We start from the raw sequence: 27,046 nt of genomic DNA, 5'->3' as shown, positions 1-27,046 counted from the left end.
TCTCTAATCATCCAAATTCCTAAAGTCTCATATTCCTAAACACCCAAATTTCCAGATCCCACATCCAAGTCCCCCACTCTCTAACTCCCCAAATTTCAAATCGTCAAAATATTCCTAAATGCCTAGGTCCATTTTCCCAAATTCGTTTTCGACCAACTCAATACATTTGCTGATCATGCGAGCTTGGGCAGGTCAGTTCCAACGAGCTATGCTCCTTTATCGATCACTTCCGGGCAAGAGGAAGAGCACTCGAAGCTCGATACGCAGCAGGCCTGATTCTTTAATCAGCTTTAATCACCTTTGACAGACTCTGTCGTCAAAGGGAATCGTCGAACTGTGTCCCTACGATCGAGGACACGCTCTCCATTTGTAATCGATCGACCATTATTGTCGAATATGTCCATGTATCGTTGCATTTTGTGTATGTAGACTCTCCTCGTATCGTTCCATGCTGCAGCAAGAATAAGCTCTTGGACAATATTCTTGAATACGTCTTCCTAAATCCTTAATATTCCCAGTTACTAACTTTTACTGTAATAAACAAACGGCTATTATTACCGAAATTTCAGCTGAAGTCCTTTCTTAAGCATTCTTAATTTTCTGAATTCATAACTGCCCTCCCTCTTAGCGGTTTTTATAACATAGAGAAACGTGGGATTGCGAGTGGAAAATTTAAATTGGAAAATGAAGCAATAACATTCTGAATAATAACAGTCATAGCGTGCCGCAATACATTTGTTTTATTGCGGCATTTTACGCATTAAAAAAGTTGTTATTTAAGCGAGCATGTTTTATTGTGCACTCTTGGAATACGCAGAAATAACGAACGCGTGTGCGAGTGTATGCAGATTTCTTACAATTAAACATCAAGTGGAATGAGAGGGGTAGCCGAGAAAGTGCATGTGAAGGAAAGAACATGTGTATGCGCGAATGAGAACAAATGGAGAAAGCACAGGCAAAATATAATACGGTTAATCCCAAGCTATCAGGGTTTCATGTTCGACGACACGGAATAAAATAGAGTATAAACGAATAAATTAATTTTTTAAATTATTATATATGTATAAGCGTATTATGTTAATAAATAATATCATATCTCAGGAGAACGCAATCGATTCTCCTACCCTTTTTTTTTATTTTCTATTCATGGAATATATCGAGCGTGATATTTTTGTTGAATTATAGATTCGAGTTATGAATAGCTTCCATTTTGTTTCTTCACATTTTTTATTGCCTAACACGTTTTCATTTTTATAGTCAGTTGTTATACATTCCCCGTTATCGTCGACAATGTTTTGCCACCTGTTCGGTAATTTGCATCTGCTACAAACATACGGAAGATATTGCGCAGACATATGTGTATCAATTTTTTCAACAAAGTAAATACGTGTCTTGTATCTTTGTAACGGAAATTTATGACTCAGTCTCGTGTTCGCCTGATGGAGATAATCCAAATGTAATGCAAAGTTAAATAAAACAGTCATTCATCTCCAAATTTTTAAGAAAGTTATTTTTTAAGTGTTACATCGAATATACATCAAAAAATTGTTATCAAAAATTACATGGAGGCAGATGTCTTCCTGGACCACCACTTTATAAATATATAAATAGGAGGATATATAAATTGTACTGCAAATTACATATTTTTTCATACATACTTTTTACGCAAGCGTATTGTCTCGTTTTATCCTAATGAGCGTCGTGAATCGTCTCACCGAACATCAAGCATGCGAACCACTGTCGAGGGTGCAACAAACTCGCCGGTTTGCAGGGTTGAAGCACCCGCTACCAGTAGCAGCTATATTTCAAACGCGGAGAACCACTGGCCCGGCGGATTCGGTGCAACAAACGACCTGCCAGACAGCGGGGGTTGCAGGACGACCTAGGAGGGCTGGCTGGAAGTACAGCGGGTAGTTTCGGAGGGACGAAGAGTGACTCTATCAGTCTCTGTTCCTCCAGTTCACAATCTCACCCTTTCTCTGTCCGTATCCTCGTTTCTTTTCCCCTTTCTGTCTCTCTCTCCCTCTCGCCGTTCGCCTATCCAGAGTTTCTCTCGTTCTCCACTCCACTCTCCCCTCTGCTACTCTTTCTTTTTCATTCCGTGCATCTGGCCGTCCCTCTCTCTCTTCCTGTATTCAGCTACAGCCCGTCTCCGTCTCACCCAGCCCTCGGTTCTGCATTCGTGTGCTTATTGCTGTCGGTGAACGCGAATCTCTGTCTGGTCTGGTAGAGCGGAGGTTTCGTCGTCATGACAACGAACCCAGGAAACCCAGCCACTCTCTCACACCCTCTCTCGCATCTTCCGCTTCTCTCTCTCCCCCGTTCTACGCTCGTGCCCACGACCTCCGCATCCTACTTCCCTCTGTTCCTCTCTTTCTCCCGATGATTCTCTTCTCCCCCGACCGTGACATCACACTATCACGCCTGATGCGTGTGTTTTGGTGTGTCTACCCCTCGCGTGTGACGATGCACACGAACGTTGCCTCCGTGTCTGTGTTCGCGAAACAGGAGGGTGTACGAGCTTCCCCTCTGTGTACGTGTGCGTTCGGTTATCGGTGTTTGCGCGCGGAACTCTGCAGACTGCCGCCCGGTTCATCCACCTCCTCCACATCCTGCTCCCAGGCTGCTGCACCCCCGCCCTCCAAGTCTGGCAGAGGGTGGCGGACGGCCGGTGCACGCAACCCTGCCGAGCCGGGTCGAATGTGCGTGGTCGAGAAACGAGACCGGCGTCTCTGAACGCCCGTTCGAATGGAAATATCGAGCGGATCACCGAGCCGATCAACGCGACATTTTTTCCACGAAGCATCCGAGAGGAAGACAGTCGAGCAGGTCGTGGTATTCGGCGAGGGAAGCACGGGAAGACGGCCGAAGTTGGGGTCGCTTTGCGAAGGTCGTGGATCGCTCGAGGTTCTTGACACTTCGCCGCTACCTCTTTCCCTCTAACAGGTTTAACGGCCCGCTTTGACTATGTTTTGTGTGGAATCTAAACGACCGAAAGTGCACTCGCGTAACGATGTTATGTCATTTCACCCTTTGTATCTCTCTAATACGCTATGTCAACGTTGCCTAAATCACCATACTTTGCATATTGGACGGTTCTTATGGTGGACTGCTATGAGTAGGTGCTAATGTATAACGAAGCTTTTAATTCCTGGTTTAAATTATTAGTAAGAATACACTTCTCCTTCGTTGAAATTTGACTTTTCGTTGAATGTTCCCTCTCAGCCGTTTCTGTAGAAGAGTCACGTATGGACATTGTTGCACTGTGTCTTTGTATATTCTGAGCATAGATCCAGTACGTGATGCATCATTCCTACTTACACGTTTCGTGTATTACTTACATGGCATGCATCTTTGCATTACTTACACCAAATGCATATTCCCTATTTTTTATAATATATCCCATTGTCGCATGTATAAAAATCGTGAATCACAAGAATCATCAAAAATAAGTTTTCAAGCTTAAATTTCAAAAGCTGTAAAACTTCCCAATAATAAATCCCCACCCCGTTGATCACCAGATTTTTCCTAAAAAGTGCAGACTTGCTGCCGAGTGTACGATGCCGTCTATCGGAGCCGGCGTCTTTCCAACCCCCGTCAACCTGTTTACACACAGTCGCCAGTCTCGGGTGACGTTAAAACGAGGGGTAGATCGGCATTGTTCGAGATTCCGCCTTTTTATTTACGTTCTGTCGTTTCGTCGCGTTGTCCATTGAAATAATCGCGGAAAAGTTTCGCATTGTACGACCGCGACTCCGTCGTCCCAGGACTCGCGTCCCTTTTTCGCTCAGCACTGGCCGTCTCCGTTCCACCCCTGCGTGTATCTCTTTCTCGACGTCGATGTTGCTACCCCTTCCGCTGGTTCGCCATTCACCGACCTCCGCACAGTTCATCCACCTTCTCCCTTTCCCCGTCTCTGTCGTGCTCCTGACTCCTCCGCGTCTCTCCGTCTCCCTCGAGCGAGTGCCCTCTCGAAAAAAAAGGGGTAGGTCCGTCCTATTTTGCGGATCCGCATCCGAAAACCGCAATCGTTCGAGGGTAAGAGTGCGAGGGAGAAACTGCAAGGTTCTGCTTTCTTTCTCGTCCTCCTCCTTCTGTTGCTGCTTCCCTTCTCCGCTCCGGGCTCTTTCTTGACAGGAAAATGCACGATTATCGATACGATGCGTAATAGACTATGTACAAACAGATTTCAACCAGTTCTGTTATCTACCATTTCTTCTTTATAAAATTTTAACTACTTTCATCGCATATTTAAATTTGAAAATAATTTACATTTAACATGTTGGGCTAACATGTTTACCTAACCCCTTTGAAGGGCATGTAAGATATTGTGTATAATGTACGTAAATCTATAGCAATTTTTTGGGATGTCTTGTAATTTAATTTTGAAACTAATACCATTTCGCTATAATTGGCTGTTGGCTAGTGTTATTATTCAGCACGCCGTTCTCGTGCGTATACGCGATCGTATCGATTAGCAAATTACCAGTGATTCCTATGCGAGCGACTATTGCAGACGATTCGGTGGTAAATATCATTTGCGTCCACGAGTAGAGATAAAGAGAAGAGGGGGGTGTAGAGCACGAGAAACGGGAAACAGGGAAAGAGAGGAAGTTCTGGTTGCTCTAGCAGAGAGACTCGATGCTGGGTCCGTTGAATTAGTTCATCCCCTCCGACGATGGTCGCAGCTCAGGTGTACTAGGGATTAATTAGCGTGCGCACGCACACGGTGAAATCCGTTGAGATCCGTCGCTAAAAGGGACGCTAATCGTAACCGTGATTTAATGTGAAACCCTCCCCACAGATCTAGTCATACACCCCGCGATGAGAGTCGATACTGCGTTCAATGTTTTTGCGGTTAATTAACCGGGGAAAACGCAATGTGTAAACCGATATCGGCGTTTGAACCTGAAGAACCGCTGGACCGTGTCCGATCGGTCTGCTTTAATATTTTCGATCATTGTTGACGGTGAAATCGCTTTTGGGGTGTAAATTAACGGCACGCTCGCCGCGGGCCGACGATCTCATTACGTTGCAAATACGCGGCGTTATATTCGCGACGCATCACGCTTTAACCACCCAGGGGACAAACATAATTAATAATTATTGGCAAGGTTTAATAGATCGATTTAATAAAGCATATTGATTAACATTTATGCTCTCCTTATTCCCCGTGAGGAAAATAGGTTGTGTCTAATTCTTATATGTGCATTTTATGTTGTATCCGAAGTTAGAAAATTTGTAAATTGCAGATAGACGAATTTATAAATTTCACAAATTTTCAAATTTGTACCTTTAAAAATGTTCAAATCCAAATTGTCAAATTTTCTAAATATATAAATAAACAAAGTCTAAAATTGTCCAAATATTTAAATCCTCAAATTCTCAAATATCTGTAATCCATATTCCCAAATAAACTTTCTAAATAACTAACCCCCAAATTTACAAATCACCCTAATTTCTATATCCCGAAATTGGTAGTTTTCTCAAACATCTGATTTCCAAATTTGTAACTGATTGGCAGGATCTTCCATGCGTTGCCACACCATTCGACGACAGAGCACGCAGCAAAGATCACGGGCGATACAATAGCCGGCGCGGGCGAATGCGAGATGAACGCTCACGGGAACAGTTGTCGATATTATGTCTGCGAGAGGGAACGACAGAGACAGCGACGGTGCATCGAACCGACTGGAACGACCGAGAGAAATCGAGAAACGAGGAGGGAAAGAGCCCAGGGGAACAGTGACAGACAGTAGACGCGACGAGAAAGAGAGACGGCGAGGTATCCTGGGCAAGGAACGAGCAGGATGGTTTAATCGAAGAGAGAAAAGCTAGTGGATGGAACGGAATGGCCACTGTGTCAGTATCCAGGCATTCGTTACCGTTCCCCGTGTCTCTTTGCATCCTCCTTCACCGGCAACCCCGTCTGTCCATCCCTCTTCCTGGTGTTTCTCTTCCTCGCGCAGCCATCACGGTGGCGTTGCAATCTCCTCTTCCGACCAAACAGGGATGGGCATCGGGGCAATCTTTGAGATTCTTACCCGTTAAAAATTTTAGTTAACGGTCGATTCTTCAATGGTTGTTTAAATAATAATTTGAGCTACGATACTTTTCTTGCGATTGTACGAGTATGTTCTTTTTCTGAGTCAAGCAACGAAGACTGATCGAGAGGTAAGGGACAAAGTTACTTTGTGCATTTAGAGTAAAACAGGAGACGTCGCAGGTGGCTCATCGATTTTGATCAAACTTCTGGTCCATTACACAAATAAGTAAATCCACATTTGAATCCCCACGAGGATTTTTGTATATCTTTATATCCTAGTATTCTTTGTATTCTTTTTTATTGATTTGTTCTTATCATCGATTGTGCTGAAACATACTGTAATTGTGTTTGTGATGGACTCTTACCATTTTCTTGATAATTTTTCTTAAATTTACTACAATTTCGTAACTTTTGTACCTTTCATTCCTCTGAGATTTCTCTGTAATTATATTAACAATGAACAAAGTGGTACAGTACATCTGTCAATACTCCGAAACTCTCAGTTCTGATTGACAACATTGTATTGGCAGTCTATATTGATCGCGAGAAGCTTCAAACACAGACAACATGTCCAAAGTCCAACGTCTTCGTAATATCCATACACACCTGTCGACAGGAATCAGTTATTCAAAGCGACTTCCAGCTGCGTCTTCACGCGAAGAAAACTCGAAACGTTAATGTATTCTTGGCTTTTCATTAATGGAGTCGAAGGGCAGTATCCTTCTATCTCAACATTAGCCTGATCTCACTGTTTCAAACTCCGAATTGACTTTCGAACTTCGTGCGGAAAATGAAACGTATTTCGGGAACTTCTTACTCTTCAAACTTTCTTCGAACACCGTTTGCGCCAAACTGCGCCCTCCGATTTTCATATGTATTTATTATAAGAGTGGACCAGTAAAATTTTATTAGAAACAAAAATATGACAAAATGTTCCGCTTTTTAGTGTAAAAGAATCGAAAGATATCAAGAGTTTTTTTACGATTCACCGTAATGAGCAAGCGTACTCTTTTGGATAACGAAAAAATATTTCTGAAGAAATCGAATGTGGCATCTGTCAGTGTAAAATATACTTCTGTCGTTATGGTACGCGTCATGGCAGGTGCTATGAACACGTTTTCTTGCTTCAGGTGCGAGGCACATCATGCGATCGCGATCATCACCAAGCTGGATCATGCATGGAGGACTGCTTGTTTCGTGTAACCATCCAAACCCTATTCGCCAACTAGGTCGCCGATATTTCCACGATGATTTACGCTAATGCACTTTACCGCGTAGTTTGACAGTATCGGATATAATATGCCCACCGCGAGTAATCTACAGCTTTCTTGAATTTAACACGATTCTACTGGGTATTACGAGATACGTCTTGGAAAACCATTTCTAGGCTAAAACCATTTCTACGATTCAATGATTTTCTTTATGTCTTTGAAGTAGGTCGGGATATCTGACTTTTTGTAGAATTACGGATGAACAATAGACTCTTCTATATTGCCATTTTTGTATAATATATCGTTCTACAACTGTTGCGAAGAAAATAAGACTGACTTGTGAAGACTTGACAAGAATTACAAATACTTTTTTGAGAATTTAATTATTTGTAGGCGTACACAATTTATATTTTTAATATTTCTATATTTGAAGATGTACACCATACTTTATATTTTATGTATGTATATATATTATATATTCCTATATTTGTACTATACTATATTCGTATATTCTAATGACTTTTCTAATGACTCTTAACACGTTGATTTGTACTTATATTGAAAATTATGACGAATAGAGTAGACCATTTTAAATAAAATTTGTTAAAAATATAATCTTCAGACATTTTCCACCAGACCGTCAAGTTCTTACCTAATTAATGATATACTAACTTTCCAGTAACATTTTTACTACATGAAAGAACTTCCGAAAGGTTGGAAAACCCAAGCATTCATCTCCTCGAATAGCCGATAAAAGGAAAGCCGTATCAAAATTGCATTAACAGAGTGTACAGTGAATGACAATCTCTCCGTATAAACAAAGAGTTAAGTTCGTTAATAGAAATGCAGTTACAGTTTTATTGCTAATATTCAATTCGAAACCAAAAGGATGAACATTAAACCCGTTTGGTTATCGGTGAAACGATAAAACTCGCCTGTCCAATACTCGTATCTCTATCTGTGTATAAGAAAAAACAAGCAGTAAAATGCATGAAACTTGCTCGATCATTGCACCATTTATTTTTACCGTTAATCCTGTAGTTTACGCGTTACAAAAATCTAAGTTCCATCCTTGAAAGATTTATCTTCGGATGTAGCTGTTTACAAGCTTTTATTTTATTGGTAATTATTTTAGTTTTGTACGGTAAATTATTTAGTGAAGTTGCGAATGCAGAGAGTTAAAGTAAGAAAAATATTCCACATCCCCAAATTACCAAATAAAAATTTTTCATATTCCACAAAACCTTAAGTTATATCGCATAAACTCCGCCTCGATAATATTACATCGTCAGACGTTCAGAAAGTCATTGCTTGATACGCAAGAATTTAATAAATATAAAACGGAACCCCATGTCTGGAGAAAGGGGTGGCTCAGCGCCGGTGTACCGGAATTAATTATCCCTTTTTCGCGTTTTCGCGACGCTCTTATTTATAGCCTGGTAATTAAGAAGCTCTCACACGGGTCGCCGGATCCAGGGCTGCATAAGGGTTTAACCCGTACGAGACGCAACATTTCCCGCCCTCTACGTCGTGGTCGTTCTTCGGGGTCGACGTTTCGTGGAACGTGGATCACCGTTCCACCCTTCAGTTTGAACCCTCCCCGTGTCCGGGCGTTCCCGTCCAAGGCCAGACTGCTGAATATTTCAAGGGGTAATTTCAACCCTCGAATCGCGTCGCGTTCTCCGCGACACAGACAATAAAATTAATAGTTGCGTTGCTTTTGGCTGCGATCGTTTCTTCGATTCGCGAGTTCGCCGGGCAATTTTTTAGCGTGACGATCGATTACGCTCGAAGAAGACACGGTTAACCTCTGTTTTAATATTTATGTTAATGACTGGCAACTTTGACTGAATCAATAGCGCAAAGCGAAAAGTTTAATGGACTTCCAGGAAGACGTAGAATCACGAATCCCGAGCAACCTTTGCGAACGTAGGGGGCTTAGAAAGCGGCGAAGTTGAGGCTAATCCTCAAAGCAACGTCGATGATTCTTCACTTTTGTAAATTAAATAAGGGGAGCTTTGCTGCAATTTCAAAGATGCAATCTGGAATATGAACTGAAGCGTATATTAATTTTTCCTCATTTTTAATGATTAATATTTAATTTAACGTAAGGATTAAATGACGTGATAATAGAGTAACTTAGCTAGGACAATTTAACAACTTCCACAAATATATTGAACGTAAAAGACAATGATGACGTTGCTGATCTACAAATTATTGCTACATTAATGATTTAACAATTTTTGCAAATCAAATGATTATTAAAATTGAAGTTATTATTAAATAAATGCGTACTGTCATTAATTTGGAAGAAAAAGTATGTTCATAAGTAGCAACATTGTTAGCGAATCTGTAGAATCCGCAGATAAAGTTCTCCAACATAAAACGCGAATAGAAAGTGCCGGCTACCGTAATAACCTCCAACTTACGGAAATTGTAAAAGTCATAACATCACAAAGTAAGAGGTTTTTAGCGTTGCTTTTAAGAATAAACAAAATTGCGAACAAACATCAGGCAACTTTCGCAACCACGTAGAGTACACGGAGTACAAGCCGTAGATAATCCCCAACTTTTGCAGATTAAAGAACCATCGCGTTACGAAGTGAAACTTCCAAGATTCGGTATTTCTATCTTAAGGAAGTTGAAAGCGTTGAAGTTAATTTTCGAAGCTGCGACAATTTCTAACATTTACAAATTATATGGAAACTTGTCATTTGCTTGCGAAGACGTAGAATCACTAAGGCACCTTTGCGAACCCATAGGACGTGGAAAGCATCGACGTCGAGGGTAATCTTTAAAGTCCATAAACAGTGTCTCGTCGTTGACTTCAAAGACGTAGGAGTATTAAGCAATTTCGTGTCTTAGGAGTAAAGAGATTTGAAGATCTTAGGATGTAGAACTCTAAAAATATAGAAATATAAAGTAGACACACAACCAAAAAGATTTTTAGGACTTGGGAATACATGTAGAAATACGGGGATGTGGGCTTACAAAAATCTACAGATATGGAAATTAAAACATGTAAGTTTCTAGGGACGTATAAATTTCAGACTTAAAGATATGAATATGCAAAGATATTCAAATATGTAAAAAATACAAAAAGACCTAAAAATCATGAAAGACCTCAGTGACTATAATTTATAAAATTCACGAAAAATATCTATATGTTTTCATATTTTACTAAAATTGCCCACAAATGAAACGAGAAATAAGTTTTAATTACGTCGTAATATTTCATAAGAAAAAGTAGTATTTGAGAAAGAGGGAAATCGTTGATAGGTGGAGCGTGGACGTCGAGGCGAGCAGCGGTAACGAAGGAAAAGGGCGTCGTATAAAACAACGGCGCGTGTCGAACGGGAAAGTGGAGGCAGCACGTAAGAAAACGAGGAGGGAAAGCGTCGCGCGAAATAACGTTGACCGGGTGCAGGGAGGGTTGCAAAAAGGGCAGGGGTGCCGGTTGCAGCCTCGCCGCGAGGGTGGGGATAATAAGAAGCAGGTGGTGGCGCGTGCTCGTTTATAGAGACGGTGCTGATGCCACGTGGTAGCCATGGTGGGGCCGGAAAGAAGAGGGTGCCCGCGAGACGTCGCGGGAGAAAGAGACGGGCGGAAAGAGCGCCGGGGCCACCAAGACGCTCACGAAACCGAGCGCAAGAAGAAACGACGTCGCTCGACGGCTGTGTGCCAGCGTATAATGCACTTTTTCCCGCGGCGACCAACGAAATTGAGCCACGAGCCGACCGAAAGTCTTTTCTTGCTCCGATTCACCCTCCCCCTCCTTCTCGCTCTTTAACTCTGATTTTAGTTTCGAATCCAGTTTTTGCCGGCACCCGACGCCGGATCCCTCTTGATGAGTATCCTTTTTTTTGTACCTTTCGTATTACCTCCGCTAGCGAATCGTGTATTTTCACGAGAATGTGTCGTTTCGAAAGTTGCGAGATTGTGTTCTTGATAAGCATGTGCGAAAAGAACACATTGGCGTAGCTAGAAATTTTCTCTGGTCTGAATGAGCTCTGCTGGAGGGTAGTGTCGAAAATACCTGTGGTTAAGTGGATGTTGAGAACTTTGAAAATTTTTTCAGTTTTGTAATTTTGTAAATTTGGAATTGACAATCTGAACAACTTGAAAGATTCGTGAAATTTCAAATTAGACCTCAGATTCAAATAAATGTTACTACACTTAATATTTCCTAAATAAATCTCTATATTGAGAACATGAAAATAAAATTGTCTAAAGAACCTTCCACTGAAACGGTTTCATATCTCCACAAGAATAAAGAAAATGGTGTCTAAGTAACAGGTTATTCACATAGAAGTTAATACCTAACGTATTATATTTCAAGTTATCTTGAACCAATGTCTGACTAAGTCGCCACAGAAACGTTGAATCGATGTCGTTTTATTTTTAATGAACTTTTCGTAGGGTAGAAAGAGTTGTGGATGGAGAACATTGAAGAACGATCATGGTAACTAAATTACAGATATTTACGAAGGCTTAATATTGATGGATCACTGAAAACGAAGGGTGCAGTATATTTTAAATTATCCTGTAATTTCTTCCTCTTCTTAAAATGAAGGTTTCGAGTTAGTCCATTTCTATGCGCCTTCGCGTGCGTTTATGTTCTTCCAGTGTAGCGAAAAAAGCAACGAGGTGTTCTTCATACGGGTAAAAAGCAGGTGTTACAGTAATTTCAATACTTTGCCTTAACATTTTTCATGAAGTTTGCAATAGCGTAGCTAGATAAGCAAGTGCCCCTTGCATTTAAGTTTAGAAAATTTTTAAGTCCCGAAATTTAAATACTCAATTCCCCAAATTCTCAATTCCACAATCCCCAAATATCAAATTTCCAGAGCCTCTAAGTCTAACAAAAGTCTCCTGAGATACTCATCTCGCTTACAAAACTTTCGAGTAACAAAATTTCCATACAGACGTCAAATTTGAAATATTACTAAAGAGTGCTCGGCTGTACAGGCGAAGCAAGAGTTAAGAAATAAAGCAAGACCAGGCGTCAGTCGTGGCCCGTGCTGTCCAAGAAATGTTCACTAATAATAGTAATGAGAAAAGGGAGGTGGTGCAAGAAAAATGCAGCACCTGCCGAGCACCCGCATGCAGGAGGCAACGATGCCGCTTCGCGTTGAGGAAAAAGAGAGAAGGATCGGAGGAACGAGAGGGACAACGTCGAGAAGATAGACTCTTTTGGATCCTCGGAACGGGTCCTGTCCGTTCAAGACGGAAGGAAGAAGAGCAGGTGTTGCGTCCGCCTAACAGCTGCCCTCCACCTGGGATTCATCGCTTCGCCTCGATCCAGCTCTCCCTGTTCCCTTTCTTGTTATTGTTGTTACCATCGCCGTTGTTGTTGTTGCTGGTACCCGTGCTCGTTGTTCGTGCGTTACGTGCTTTGTACATGCCGAGGAAACGCGTTGTTCCGGCGGTGTTTGCTGCAACCTTGTAATTCGGACGCCACCTGGTTGATATCGGTCGACTGGCTCGTACTGGACATCCGCACGCAGCATATTTTTGCCTCGTGGTGAAACGTGAACGTTCGATGCGGTCGAACTCGATGCCTCGATATAGATAACTCTTTAAAATCGTGATAGCCCATCAGACCCAACTGCATCATGATAGGTCATCAGGAAGATGCATTTAGGTAATTGTTTCTGCTGGAATGATTTGAAGGATCAATAGCACGATAAGTAGATTGATTATGCAGATGCATTTATACTTCATTAAGCAACCTCCTTTTTTGTGGGCATGATTATCTTAACCCTTTGCATTTATTTTCTCGGACTTACTATTTTATTTCAGTACATGGTCTTATATGACAGATATATTTAAACAAAATTCGATAACAGTTTTATACATCATGGTTAATTTCTTTACCATTTTGCTATTTTACTATCCCACCATTTGGTCTATAACGTGACAAACATTAAACTTATTAAAAATTTATAATAAACGTGTAAGTAATCCATAAAGTCTAAAAAAAATTTGAAACGTAATTTAAACAGCAATATGATTGAAATTCCTCTTTCCTTTCACGTAGCAATTACTTAATTTTAAAGTGTGACGTATGCACGAAAAAAATCGTGGTCATTTTCACGCATTGAATTCGCGTGAACGTCGCAATGTCTCGCAACACGTAACGCGACAACACGCGTAAAATTTCGATTGGACTCAGGGTGCGTTGTAAATCGTCGCGCGATTTCAAGCTCGTGCGGTTTTTTCGTCGCGACGACGACGCCGCCGTCGCGGTCAGGAGCGGATTCGAAACGGGAATCGATACGACCAGACCGGTAAACGAGAGGAGCTCTGTCTGCTCGCTTTTTGATATTCCAACGCGCGGGCCCAGTCAATTTCATAAATTTTTCACGTTCGATTCGTCGGGCGTGACCGAATTGTGAACCACTACGTGTACATCTCGTCTTCCGAGTTCTCTGTTATGAAATTTTCTTCCATTCCGATTCGCGGTTTTGATACCGCTACATCAAGTAGATTAAATGAACAATTTTACTTTTTGTGACTTTGTACCTATTTTTGTAGTGGGTGACATTCCTCATGAGTAATCTAACCTAACTGACATATAATTTAATGATTAACCTAACCTAACTCAATCCTTATCAAAGTGTATCCAACATAACCAAATTTTTAATTTATTTATTTATATAATTTATTTTAATGTAATTTTAAAATGTTTTCTTCTAAAATATTCTGTATATGTATTTTGCCAATTTACTCTAAATTGGAACTATGTGTTCCTTATCAAAATGGCGGCTTAATAAATGCACACTCCGACAAATGTGTCAATTATACATACGTTACAAAAGTAGGCTACTTGATTAAAAGTACCGAATAATAATAAAATATTTTTCTGACAGTAAAATGCACAACGGTGATGCAAATATTTCATACGATGTTCTATTTTATCAGTATTTCATCCTTCACATTCGTCTCCACCCCATACGCGTTTTACACCAGAGACAAGCTTTTTTTTCGATGTTGAACGAACTGCTGTCGCTATAGAGAGACGACTGTCGCCCTAAAACGACGACGCCCATTCCGCTAAACAATGAGAAGAGAAACGCTTCAACGTTACAATGCATTTTCATCTTCTCACGATACATTTTTCATCGGCGTTATCGCCTCAAAAATTCTGTTCCATTGTAAAAAGCGTCGTCTCGCTATGTAGACACCCTGCAGCCACCCCCTCTCGAGAAATCTACCAATGCATCGGTGTATCGCTCCCGTTCTTCCATTATTCGTCATCCATAAAACTGATGAAATCTCGTGGCACGATACTGCCTCGTAGTTTAGATATGCACGTATCGAAAGATGACGATTAAACGTGGCATCAAGATTGCATTCACGGATTTTCCAGCAATTTAGTCTGCGTAACTCTGAGCTGACCAATTTACTTAGTTTATAAAACAGTGTTACTGTCATTTTCGATATATCTCTACGAAGAGGGCTGTGGAACATATCATAAAAACTTCCTACAAAAGAACTCCAAAATTAAAAAATTTTTTAAATATTTCTTCTAAACTTGACTTAAAAGTTTGTAAAATTTTAACTTTCTTAATAAATACGAAATATGTAAAGCTATAGATTTAAAAATTTGTGAACATGAAAATTTGCAACACGATATTAATTCTTAAATTTAAATATCCTCGAGTTGCAAGTTTATTAACCCTCAAGTTTTCACGTCGTGCAATTCATTAAATATTACTTGAAAACGATCGGAATAGGTAACCATAGATTAACAGGGGAATAACTAACATACACCATTAGCACAGTATAAAATTCCTCGAAAATGGTCGACCATAGACGATGCAAATCAATATACAAAAAACTTCAGCCACAAGATGGCTGCCGCATTTTGCCTAACGCTGGAGTATCCAGGAACTGTACATCCAGCAGGAAGATATTCGTGTCGGAGGTGAACCAGGCTAAATATGCATATACGTGGACACGGATGTGGCGGTTCTTAATGTACTTTCAATGCTCGTAATACCGTAAAACAGAAGAGACACCGAAGGGCTTCCTCGTGGTGCCTAAGGACATCCAGATCCAGGTACAACGATGGGAACAGAGAAGCGAAGACACTTCGTGTTCGATTTCTCTCTTCCGGTTCATTGCTCGATCGCGATTTTCATGTATATACGTCGGGTAATAAATAATATTTAGCGACGCTGGATAAAATAAATATACATGTTTACGCGTAGCCTGTGTGTACCTATTTCGTACGGGGAGAATGTTTGAGGATATTGCTCGCACACATTGGGAGCCCGCGCGAGCGTGTGTGCGTGCAATTATGATGGCGGATGACATACAGCTCGTATCGAAATATATATGCGCTGGCCTGTACATAGGGTGAGTCACGTAATTGGGACAGTTTATGACTTAAGTTCAGCTCGATGCGGAACAAAATACGTACGGCGTAAGAGCATACATTTTTCTGCAGGCCGAGTTTTATTTATACGCCCAACGATACATTTAAAACACATATGCGCACTGTTGAAGTGGAAACAAAATTGGCAGAAAATTGAACGGACACCCTGTAAATCCACGAAATTGTAATGACGTTGTCTACCTGCACGTGTGTGTTTACATGTAGATCTGTTTGTTCGGTGTTCATTTGCGTATCGATACGTTTACACACAGCTGCGTCGTCTGGCAACGTGTACTTAAGCTCGTATGAATAATTCTTCTCGCGAATTTGTTGTGTGAGCATTAAAGATGGATTTGTATTTATCTCATTGTAAAATTTTTACTTTTTCATGTACGTTACGAAAAACGAGTTTAACGCCTTGTGGCAGCGTGATGGAGCGTCAGATGTTATTCGGGTAAGTAATTAGTAAACGAAAGGAGGAGACAAACTTGGAACAGCGTTAATATTAAGGCGGTAACTTCGGGTACCAAACTTGTAGCTTAAATTTAAAATCATATCAGTAATAATTAATATGTTCATCTACATGCACAATTTAATTTTGTATCCCCTTAATTTTTTGCTAAGTCAGCTTAAAATTTTTGAGAGACACGTAGACATAGTATAAGAATATGTACAAATTTTTTTAGTAGATATAGTTAAAGAATGATGAAAAATATTTTCACGTGTATGAAATGTTGCTTGCAATTTTACCTCCATCTTGATATCGTCCCTCTGGAATATGTTTTAAAACACAATTGGCACTAAAGTAGTTTAAGTGAACTTGTAAAATAAAAGCGTTCCTCATATAATCCACGTCTGAGAATATTGACGTAGCAGTAAACCTTTTAAAGCCTAAACTCCAACGGCCAAACTTGTAGAGTCGTGAACTTGCAAATAGTAAATAGTCAAACTTGAAAAGTAGCAACACCGCGGGGGAACTTTCTTTTACATCCGGCGGTAAAGAAACTTTAGCGATCAACGAACTGAACTTAATTAACCGTGCCATGAAAAAGTTTGAAAAACCTTCCGGGATAATGAATATAAACGATAACGTGGAAGAGAAAATGGCCGCGATATTTTATTCGTGCTAATTCAGCCGATAACACGGGACAACCAGGCGGACGTTTAAAAACAGATTGACCTCCTGCTGCATCGTCGGATTCCGTTCCGCGAAACCTCGCCTCTCGGATAACAAACGGCTAATGATAATGTAATAATTATCATCGCTCGAAGCGACGAGGAGGGCAGAAAGATGAGATGCGCCGTGTCGACTTCCAGAAAGCTGCTATGCGACGCTACTCTACGATCGGGCGTAAATCTTGAAACGCGTGAACCAGCAGGATTGTATTAATTATTTCGCGGAAATACTCGAGCCCGCGGATACACGGGCTTCGATTTATAGGAAACAGGATAAGAGCGTTCCTATGTTTAAAATCTAATTAATGGGGCTCCGAGCTGCGCCTCGTGAGGTGTTCGATTCGAATATGTGTATTCCATTTGTGTTTACGTCAGAGCGCCGCCACTATCCGCATCTTTAAACTATTTACCCCCGTTTCGGGCATTTGTTTTTATATAAGCAGATACTCTTTTATACTGATTTGGACATGAGGATTATGGCTGGCGATATAATGCGTGGCTGTGCGCTGAGCAGCAATTTCACACGCAGCGGTGTCCACATGTGGTTACACAGCACGAAGGAATCACACGTGTAGGGATGCTTAGTAATTTTATACGCAGTAACTAAGGATACTGTACATGAAAATTCTACATATGGCAAGTGACAATTCCACATATAATAATTCCATATATAGCTACATGACGCATGTTAAATCTACATGTTGTGATACACAATTTTGCATCCAAATTTATATTATAACTTGATAATTTTTTAAATTAAAAATGTATGCAATCCTAAATTTCTAATATCTACTCTAAAATTTCATCTAATATTTCTACTAAATGAAACACTTCTACTAAATACTTAATAATGTTTCTTGTCAATTATAACGGTTCTTGAGCAACGATGATCGTTATCTCCCGGTGTTGCAACATTTTATCTTGTTTACGAGAATGTGTCGGCAGGTGAACACATTTTGGAGTAAATTTCAGACTTCCCAAAGTTCAAACGGTTTCCTTCGAAACAAGAGAGACGGACAAAGGGAATAAACAAGAATGATGCCCTCGGAAATTGTAGGTTCCTTCTTGTTGCACGACGAAGAAACAGTTTGCCGCCATGGAAATCCTGGTCGAGCCTGCGGCGACGAAGTCCTGTGGCTAAGACAAACCCGAAACTCGCGATCTTCCTCTTCCAGACTCTTTCCTCCCGAATCCTGTGCAAACATGCGAGCGGTCTGTGGATCGAGATTAAACGTCAACCGCAGTCTCTTCGTTCTCAGGTTGCCGTTTATAGTACTTCTTATCAAGTTACATAGCAAGTATTAGTAAATATTAAATCTGGTGATAGTTTGAAATCAAAAAGAAAATACGTTGCTTATGAAAATACCGGCTTAATGAAACTTTTGATTCTGATACATCTTTCGTATTTTACTTTGGGGTGGTTTTTCATGTATCTAGATCCAGCGAATCCCTATATTCCTAGATCCTAATATCCTTATATTAAAGGTCAGTAGATTAAAGAATCCCTAAATCTCTTAATGACCACAAGATCCCTAATTCCCAAAAGCCCTAACTCCGTGTTTATGATGATTTCAGTTCCCAATCCGTACAAATATGTCCATCCCACTTAATCGAGTAAATACCCGATAGTGTTTAATTTATATCCATAATTAAAGTTCTTGGGCAGAGAGTAAACCACGATTAGCGTTGTACGGTACAAATCGATACGTTGACCATTTGAATGGTGAGCAGAAATTAAAGGCAGCGACACATATCGCGCGATTTCCATAAAAGAAAATGTCAAAATATACGGCTGCGTGCGATGGATAAGTATCAACCCTCGATGAAATTCCCGGCGATAAGACACGCGAAGGTGTACCTGTAACGGCCGTTTGTATTGCTATGCATCCTGATCGCGTGTCCTTGAAAACTTGCCCCGCGGTTTCGCGAGGTAGCCGGTATCGATAGTTTCGTCGTCACCGGCATTTCTCCGCATCGATATCGCCGTCTTTCTCTCCGGGTTCGTTTCACGGTATGTTTCGCGCGATACACACGTGAAAGACAAAATGCACAGTCAGTGAGGCCGGTACACGCGGCCGATTCCGCTTGCACCAGCGCGCGTATTTATTATCCCGTATCGATGCGCGCGCGTGTACGTGCGGATCGAGCACGAGGCAGACGCACCGCTACCTCGACAGAGAAAGAAAGGAGGGTAGAAAACGAAAAGGGAGCGACCGCGAGAGGTACCGAGAGGATCAGAGAAAGAAGGAGTGACAGAAGGAGGGTGAGTAGAGGGTGGAGAGAGCGCATGGAAGGTTGAATCGTTCGCTGCCGGTAGCAACGACCCTGGATGCATCGACTCCTGGGGTTGTTGGGTGGTATAAGGGTGGTAGACAGAGCGAGAGCAAACCGGCGCGACGGGATGAAGAAAGAGAAAGGAAAGAACGGTAAGAGAGACAGGGATAGGTTTGAAGCTGTGGTAGCAGAGACTAGGGGAGTCACCCTTTGTCTGCTGTCTTTCTCTTACCCCCTTAAACAACCCCACCGTGTCCAGAATCCCTCTTCGTTCTTCTTCTCTCTCTCTTTCTCTCTCTCGGTCGTTCTCTGTCACGCGAACACAGGCGCACATAGAACCCGTGCCAATCTCCGTCCCTCTCTGTTCCTCCCTCTACCAGCTCTTCGGCTCTCCACGCTATTGATCCCGCAGCATCCACCGCGAAATAACGACGTACACCCCTGATTCTCTTTCCTTTTTGTCGTTTTGTCTCTTCTTCTTCTTTTCTTCCTTGGCGAGACGAAACGAGCATCGCGTCCGTCTCCGGCCCGGACTCCCGTCTCCGTTACGCGATTCTTCCGTGTGAAAACAGAATTTTAGCGCGATGAAGTTTAACGCGATATCGTCCGGACATTGCGTTAGTGGGGTTGGCGATGAAGGGGCGCGAGGATGACAGGGTGGACGGAACACATTGAACTCGACACGGTTTCGAGTCGTCTGCGAAAACGAGGAAAGTTCGGAACGTACGGTGGCTGGGTATTCCCGGTCGTCGACACGAACGACGGAGTCCCCGGGGATCGACGCTCCGTAACTATGCTCGCCGGGAACTGTCCGTTTCTGATTCCATGCTGTAATTTCCTAGATCAGACGGTTGGCTATGTACTGGGATCCGCTGAAATAGAAATAGAGAAATGCAGTAGAGATTTATGGTTCCGTTCATACATTATAGGTATTGTTGGATCCGATACACCATCGATACCCTTGATACCAGTCTACGAATTTTCATCACACTTGCCCATTATTGCAAATGCCCAACCCTGATTTTCATCCGGTATTGAATGACAAACGAAGATATCAAACAGTATCGATATTTCATACCTCTATCGGTATCAAGCTGCAGACGAGTTCGTCAAAATTCAGCCAGACAGAGGACCATCAGATAGTTCAAAAGAATCTTCCCGAATACAAAAGAGCGCTTAGTAGAAATATACTAGAATAATTTTAAACTTAGAAATTCAAATTTCCAAACCCCAAAATTAGCAAATATACAAATTTCGAAAGTTTCTGAACACCCACATGTGAAAAGACATTTCCAGTGCTTTCCGATCCCGCCCGAATTTTTCCGAACCCGACTCGAGGCTCTAGTATACATACACCCTAATCGATACCTATTTCCACAAAAATCGATACCTATTTCTACTTCTAGAAAATTATCGTGAAAACATGTGTTTGACACTTCCACATAAACATCGATAAAATCGATAACTTTTGGTTCAAGTAGGCACCGATTTTCAACATGTCACTTGCGTGGACTTGACATCGCTGCAAGAAGTATCGAAAACTGTACCAAAAGCATCAATACTAAATATTATTTAAATTATTTGATCATCGATATGTATCGGTGCGATCACCGTTTGTCCCTAATGTTTGATTCATACTCCTTCGAATAGATTTACAAGCGAATACTTCAAAGTCAAACGAGGTGTTTCATTCCGATTCCAAGGATACCGGGAAACTTTTCTCGCCAATCAACGCCCGTTCTGGAAATATTAAAATGGCCGTTCCCACAATCTCTTCCGCGTACCGCGTATCACAAGCTCGATACACGAGGTTCACGCTCGTCACGATGGCTACCGGCCGCATATAAATCACAGAATGCGTATACGCGATGCATATCCCTGTTCCCGCAGCTCGGAGCGTTTACTTTGTAAATAGTTCGGCGCGAGGAAACGCGATCGAGAAGCTTGGAATCCCAGGTTACGTTCATCAACCGAGTCCACCGGCTCGTTATCCAACCCCGGTCATCGCTGACCATCTGCATACCCGGCTATATTTCTCGCTCGGCCTCGTGCGAATGACGATAATCGTCGAATAATTTCTTCCCGACCATTTTTCCTTAGCGATGTCTATTTCCCTCGCCAATAAAACGACCCATTCACGAAGACGTATAGAGGCGCGCATTTCCTCGCCTATACTGTCGGAGGAAGACAAATGTTGCCGGACCGTAACGTTGCACGAAACTCGAAATAAAAGGCTACTTGAAGGACGAGTGGAACCGAAACGATCTTTCCCTACGACAGGGCGAATTATCGATAATATTTTAGTTGTATTAATGCAAGGACTTATTACTCGTGAACAGTTATCTCACGAAGGTCGTGCATGATCTTCGAACTTCGTTGGAATATTATTTCATATGTTATGGACGTAGATGTTCATAAACGAGGAATTAATTTTTATCTTAAAAAATAACTTGTTTGAATAATTAGATATTTACAAGAATGTATAAATCAATTTTGTTACACGAAAAACATGTAAGAATGCTTTCAAAAATTTTTATTAATAATGCAATGTGCAGTACAGTTGTTTATGAAGATACGTACATGGACCAAGTGATACAGTCAGTTAGGAAGCGGTTTAAATGCAAGCTAGGGTCTAAATATGGACTAGGTAAAGTGTAGGTTAGGTTGGGGTTTCACCCTAGTGAGAATAGTACGGAAGTACGGTTTCATTTAGACCAGTTCCTCAAAGAGAAAGCAAGGTATAGAAAGAAAACGAAAAGAGAAAAGAGAGAGAGAAGTTAGCCAGGCGAAGAATAATTTTTGAGCCTCGGTCGACTACCCCGAGCCCGACCGTTGACAAATTAGCATAACAGGGAATCGACCCAACCGACGGAGTCAACCCCCACTGGAAACCCCCTGCCAGCTCGTCTCAAGTGCTAGTTATATAGGCATCGGTGGAAGCCAACATCCGACATTTAACGTTCGAGACCGTGGTAGAGGTTCCGTTTGCGTCAACCAAACCCCCTCTTTGCCACCATCCAGACTGGCGAATTGAATTATTTTCTATGGGGATTTTGATCTTTGATGCTTGGCGGTTGACTTTGAACAACATGGTTGGTAACTAGGAACGCCTTGTAGAATTTTACGTCGCAAATTTTTTAATATCTTTTCAAAATAATTTTTGTTTTTAAGTATCAATTTTTTGGTATTAGACACTATAATAGAGAACGATTTCAAGCTTTAATATGTAGATATTTAAACCAATATCTGATCTGTCGAATTATTCGTACAGTAAATTACTTTGAATTCGAAGAAGATTGCTCCACTTTGCGTTGTTTCATGTTTTATTCAGCAGCCTAGAATAAACAAAAATAAACAGTGGAAAGCAGTAAAAGTTTATTTAAGGCTCGAAACTTTGCAAAATCGAAACTGTGCATTATATAATACACAGTAATATTCTACCAACATTAAGAATTCTGTATCTAATTTAGTTATTTTGATAGAAAATCTTGAATTCTTCATCGACAAATATAGACATCGTCAACGATCTTCGAAAAAATCGACCAGCACATTTCCTGTCCTTTTTAACGTCTCCTTCGATTCCGTGTCAAGATTTACGGTACAGAAAGAGGAACGCCATTCGATATCAAGAAAAGAATGACCTTTTCCACGATCTATTATTATCTCTTTCAAGAATAGGACAAGGCAGCGGAAATCGACACTACAGGAGACCTAGTTCTTCGAAGAACGATTTCTACCTTGGTAGGCGTTTTTTCGTTGCGACGAAGAACGGTCGTTTTCAGGGTCGGATTCGACGAGGGTAGCGACCCGAGGGGTTGAAGCACCCTGCGTGGACCAGCGCGTTGCGACCGATACTGCGCCACTGCGAGATCTTAATCTCTCGATTACGTGGGTACACCCGCCGAGTTGCGTTGAAAATTGAATGAACCCGTTGACCGAGACAATTTTTACCCTTTGTTGCATCCATGTTAGATACAAAAGATTTTTTTTCTGATGTATACATTTGTTACTGATGTATACAGTATTTGCGCATTTTCGAGAACGTGGATTGGAGTGCAATCTTGGCTTCTTTTCGATAGTAGTAACTGTCGAGAATGTCATTAATTATTAACTTTTGAATTAATTTGGAAATAAACTCCTACTTTTCTAAATTTAAAAATTTTTTTTTAAGATAGCTTCTAAATTCCCAAATCCTCACACGTCCAAATTCTAAATTCTCCAAATTCCCACATCACCAGTTTCCATCATCAAATCCCAAATTTTCAACTTGTCAGATTTCAATCGCGCATAAACGAAAGGATGAACCATAACAAAAATCAGAAAGTTCGAAAACCTTGATTGAGAGAATTGCAGCAGGCAGACGGGTGCATCAAATCGTAGCGCGGCAAAGACGAACCGGGCCGCGTAAACGATGGTCCAGGTGATTTGTGAGAGGTGGATAATGGTTATCCCGGGCCACGATGCTCCGTTGTACGTTAGGCTAGGCCGATATCGGAGCCGGTCGCCGGTGGTGGTGGTGGCGGTGGTGGTGATGGTGGTGGCTGTGAAGCAACACGGAACGAGGGTGGTAAAGGTGGCGGCGAGGAGTTGGCGGGGAGGAGTGAATCGTCGGAGGGCTGGTTGCAGGGACCGGCGGACTCGTACGTATACCAGGGGTGTAGCCACCTCGGTGCACCGAGGGGTGGATTCTCCGGCTCGGGTCAGTGCCCTCCCGTAACATTGAACCACCCTGTGGTGCAGTCAGGGCCGAGCCAGGTACGCATGCGTCCACAGAACGCCCCTCTGACATCGCAACGTGCGCCACCCAGCCAACGGAACTACCCTTCGTTCCGAGTTGCGATCTATCGCGAGAGCACACACAGTGAACTACCAAAGTATTCGAACGGTACCATGATTTAAGCTCCGCTTTACAAAAACTCCACGAAATATCGCAGTACTGAAAAAAGGAATTTTTAGCGATGTAACAAACATCCACCGAGGTAATGCATTCTGATTCTCTGTAAAATTTTGGTTTTTGCAAAATTGTATTCGTTGAGGTAATGCATTCAATTTTCATGTAAAATTTCGTTTCTTACAGAATGGTAGGTATTAGAAAATATTCGCGGAGGTAATGCATTCAAATTTTCTGTAAAATTTCATTTTCTACAAAATTGGACAGGTTTTGGTAACATTCGTAATGCATTCAAATCTTGTATGAAATTTCATCTTTTGCCAAATTTTAGGAGTAGTGGATACATTCATTTTGTATAAAATGAAATTTTATACAAAATTTTAAAAGTATTTATTTGAGATAATGCATTCACATTTTTTTTTAAATGTGATCGTAACAAATGGAGGGTTACAGTGTCTCTGATGTAATATATTTCTGTGGGATAATAAGGATATTTGCATTTAAAGAATCGTTAAAGCACAGTTTTGTATTGCTTTGCAATCCACAGATGCAGATAATTGTATCGGCAAACATTTGCTGAGGTAATGCATTCTTTTTTTTCAATTATTTATCTTGTTATCCTATTATTCTGCTGTTTTATTATATCATTATATTCCCTGTACTATTGTACGTGTACAATCACACTAGTAATGCAACCAACAGTACCATTTTATCTTGCTGTGTACCATTGCACTCTACCAATGTGTTCTACATTCTTTTATTGTTTTTGAGAACCAAAGTTCATTGCAATCATTAACAAATGATACTATGACTGCATTAAAAATTTGTAAAATTAGCAAATATAGAATGCAATTTTTTTTACAAATACTTTCTTCAGTTACTGTACCTCCATCAAGTCGGCGACACACGGGCCGACACGTCTCGGCGTTTTAATTTTTTCCTCCTCGCCATCCCTTTTCTACTTAGCTTCGTTTATTCAACATCTCCTTCGGTGCGTCTCACCTTTCGCTCTCCTCCCCATCTGGTAGTCGTTTACTCGCACCCCTTCGTTTCTGTTTCTGTTTATCCCGTCCTCTTACCCCGTGCTTTCTTCGCGCAACCACGTGTCGTCGTTTGGTGGTTTTATAAGCGGGCAAAGCCCGCACGCGTCTCCCGTTGCTTTATAACACCCTGGCAATCGAATTTCCTGCTCACACTACTTAACTCGCTGAGCATGAAGCTCTACAAATGTCGAAACGCAAACTTTGACATTTACTGTCTCTCATGTGGCGCATTATCCCTCTTCAGGGTCGACGGAACGCACTACGCAACTATTGCAAGGAATAATTGATGCTAGGGGATGCCAATGATACGGGCACAAAAAATTTATTCATTTTCGCTAACGAAGAAAGAGTGCGAGTCAAATGCTTTTATCAGGTTTCAGAGGGTGAACTATACTAAATTATTCATCATTCTTTTCAAAGTCAGTAAGTTTGTTTTTAATGTATGAAGCTATAAACCTTTACGCTTTCAAGTATACACAGGTTCTCAATAAATGAAAAAATTTGATTCAATTCCGAAACCATGTACAAAAGATACAGAAATTATGTTCACTCAGAAGATGAATTCCAGCAAAATATCGAAAGAAGTGCAGCTGCGAATTGGTTTAAACCCTCGTACGTAATATTTTTGGTACGAGCAAAGAATTACTTCCAGCAGCCACACATCAATCAAATCAATAAAAAAAGCTAGACATGCTCCTCCGAGTTCTTGAAGTTCGTCAACACATGGGTGAAAACTCCCCATGACCATACTCACCAGTATCCACGTATGCACCGGTGTCTACGTACCGCCAGTCCCGAAATTTAGGCAACTTTGTGGGAAAGTTGTTCGGTCCTCAACAGGCTGTCGGAAGTGCCTTGCGGGACCTCATCGACCGTACTTCAAGTTTCCGCAGAAACACCGTAAATTATGGTCGAGACAGCAAAAGTGTACAGTAGATAAAAAGCGCACACCGAGTAAAAACAAGAGAATTTCGTTTTCCAAGAAAAACGTGAAAAAAGTTCACGTTCTATTTGTCAAATTTGACGGTTAATGGCGTAATAGTCGGTTGTCGGGATCGCCTGTGGCCGATCGTGTCGCCGCAGATTCGAGCAGAAGTCACGTTCGGCCGTTGCACCTTGCCGCGTGACTGTTTGCCTCGGACACCTGTGCCCGTTGCACGGACAGGTGGACCTGCCGGAGGGTTTGCCCGATCCCGCTGGAAATCCCCGGGGCTGATAAACAACCACTCTCCTCGGGGGAAGCGGCCCAGGGGCGAGTTACGATACGACGAAAGTATAAAAAATTCGCGCGCCCGGCAAATCGATATTATCGGGGATACGCAGAGCCGTCCGTGACGCGCGCGAAACTTTGTAAACAACGATATTTTGCGGTTTAGCAAAATCACGGCGTGATACCCGACCGGAAACGTGCCATATGGAAAGCGTTTGCGGACACTCTGTGAATTTCGTTTGGTGACTTCGATTGGCTTTGTGTCTCCACACTTTGTTGTCCGACTTTATACCCGACTGAACATCGTATGAATCGGAAAATTCATTAACACTTTCAAATATAAGAAAGATAATTTTGGGGTTAGGCTAATATGTTAATTACTTCAGGGAAGTGGGATTTTAGTACTGAGGGTGTTGCTTAGAATGTAGGGATATAGTAGGATGTAGAAATGTACAATAGGAATCTAACACTTGATCAAATCACACAATCTGGTTAACCCTTAACCTATGGTTTTTTCGACAGTCAGTCAGAGCTCATTGTTGCAATGCTCATTATGCAAATTATAATTGGTAAACCAAACACAAGCTGTGAATTTTGACTTGTTGTATCGAACTGCAATGTGCATCATAAGAAATGACACGTTATTATAAGTCACAGGATTAACCTCATTTTAAAAACTAATGTAACAGTACAAATGCACAAAATCAAAACTCAAAGCATCAAAATAAAATTCTCGATAAAAATAATTGGCAAAAATATTCATAATTTTCCATGTATGTTTATGTGGAAATTACTATCACGCGAGTAGCGTT

General features: G+C 41.4%; 1 long non-coding RNA gene across 1 annotated transcript; it reads left to right on the top strand.

Moving 5' to 3' along the window:
• Positions 1-9,407: 9,407 nt before the first annotated feature.
• Positions 9,408-10,416, top strand: LOC143264547 (uncharacterized). The gene is made up of 2 exons (XR_013038294.1): positions 9,408-9,715; positions 9,836-10,416. It is a non-coding gene; the product is annotated as an uncharacterized LOC143264547 (long non-coding RNA).
• The last annotated feature ends 16,630 nt before the right edge of the window (positions 10,417-27,046 follow it).

The sequence above is a fragment of the Megachile rotundata genome, chromosome 5, assembly GCF_050947335.1.
Source record: "Megachile rotundata isolate GNS110a chromosome 5, iyMegRotu1, whole genome shotgun sequence".
Taxonomy (NCBI): Eukaryota; Metazoa; Arthropoda; class Insecta; order Hymenoptera; family Megachilidae; genus Megachile; species Megachile rotundata.
This window is presented reverse-complemented; position numbering and strand designations above follow the sequence as displayed.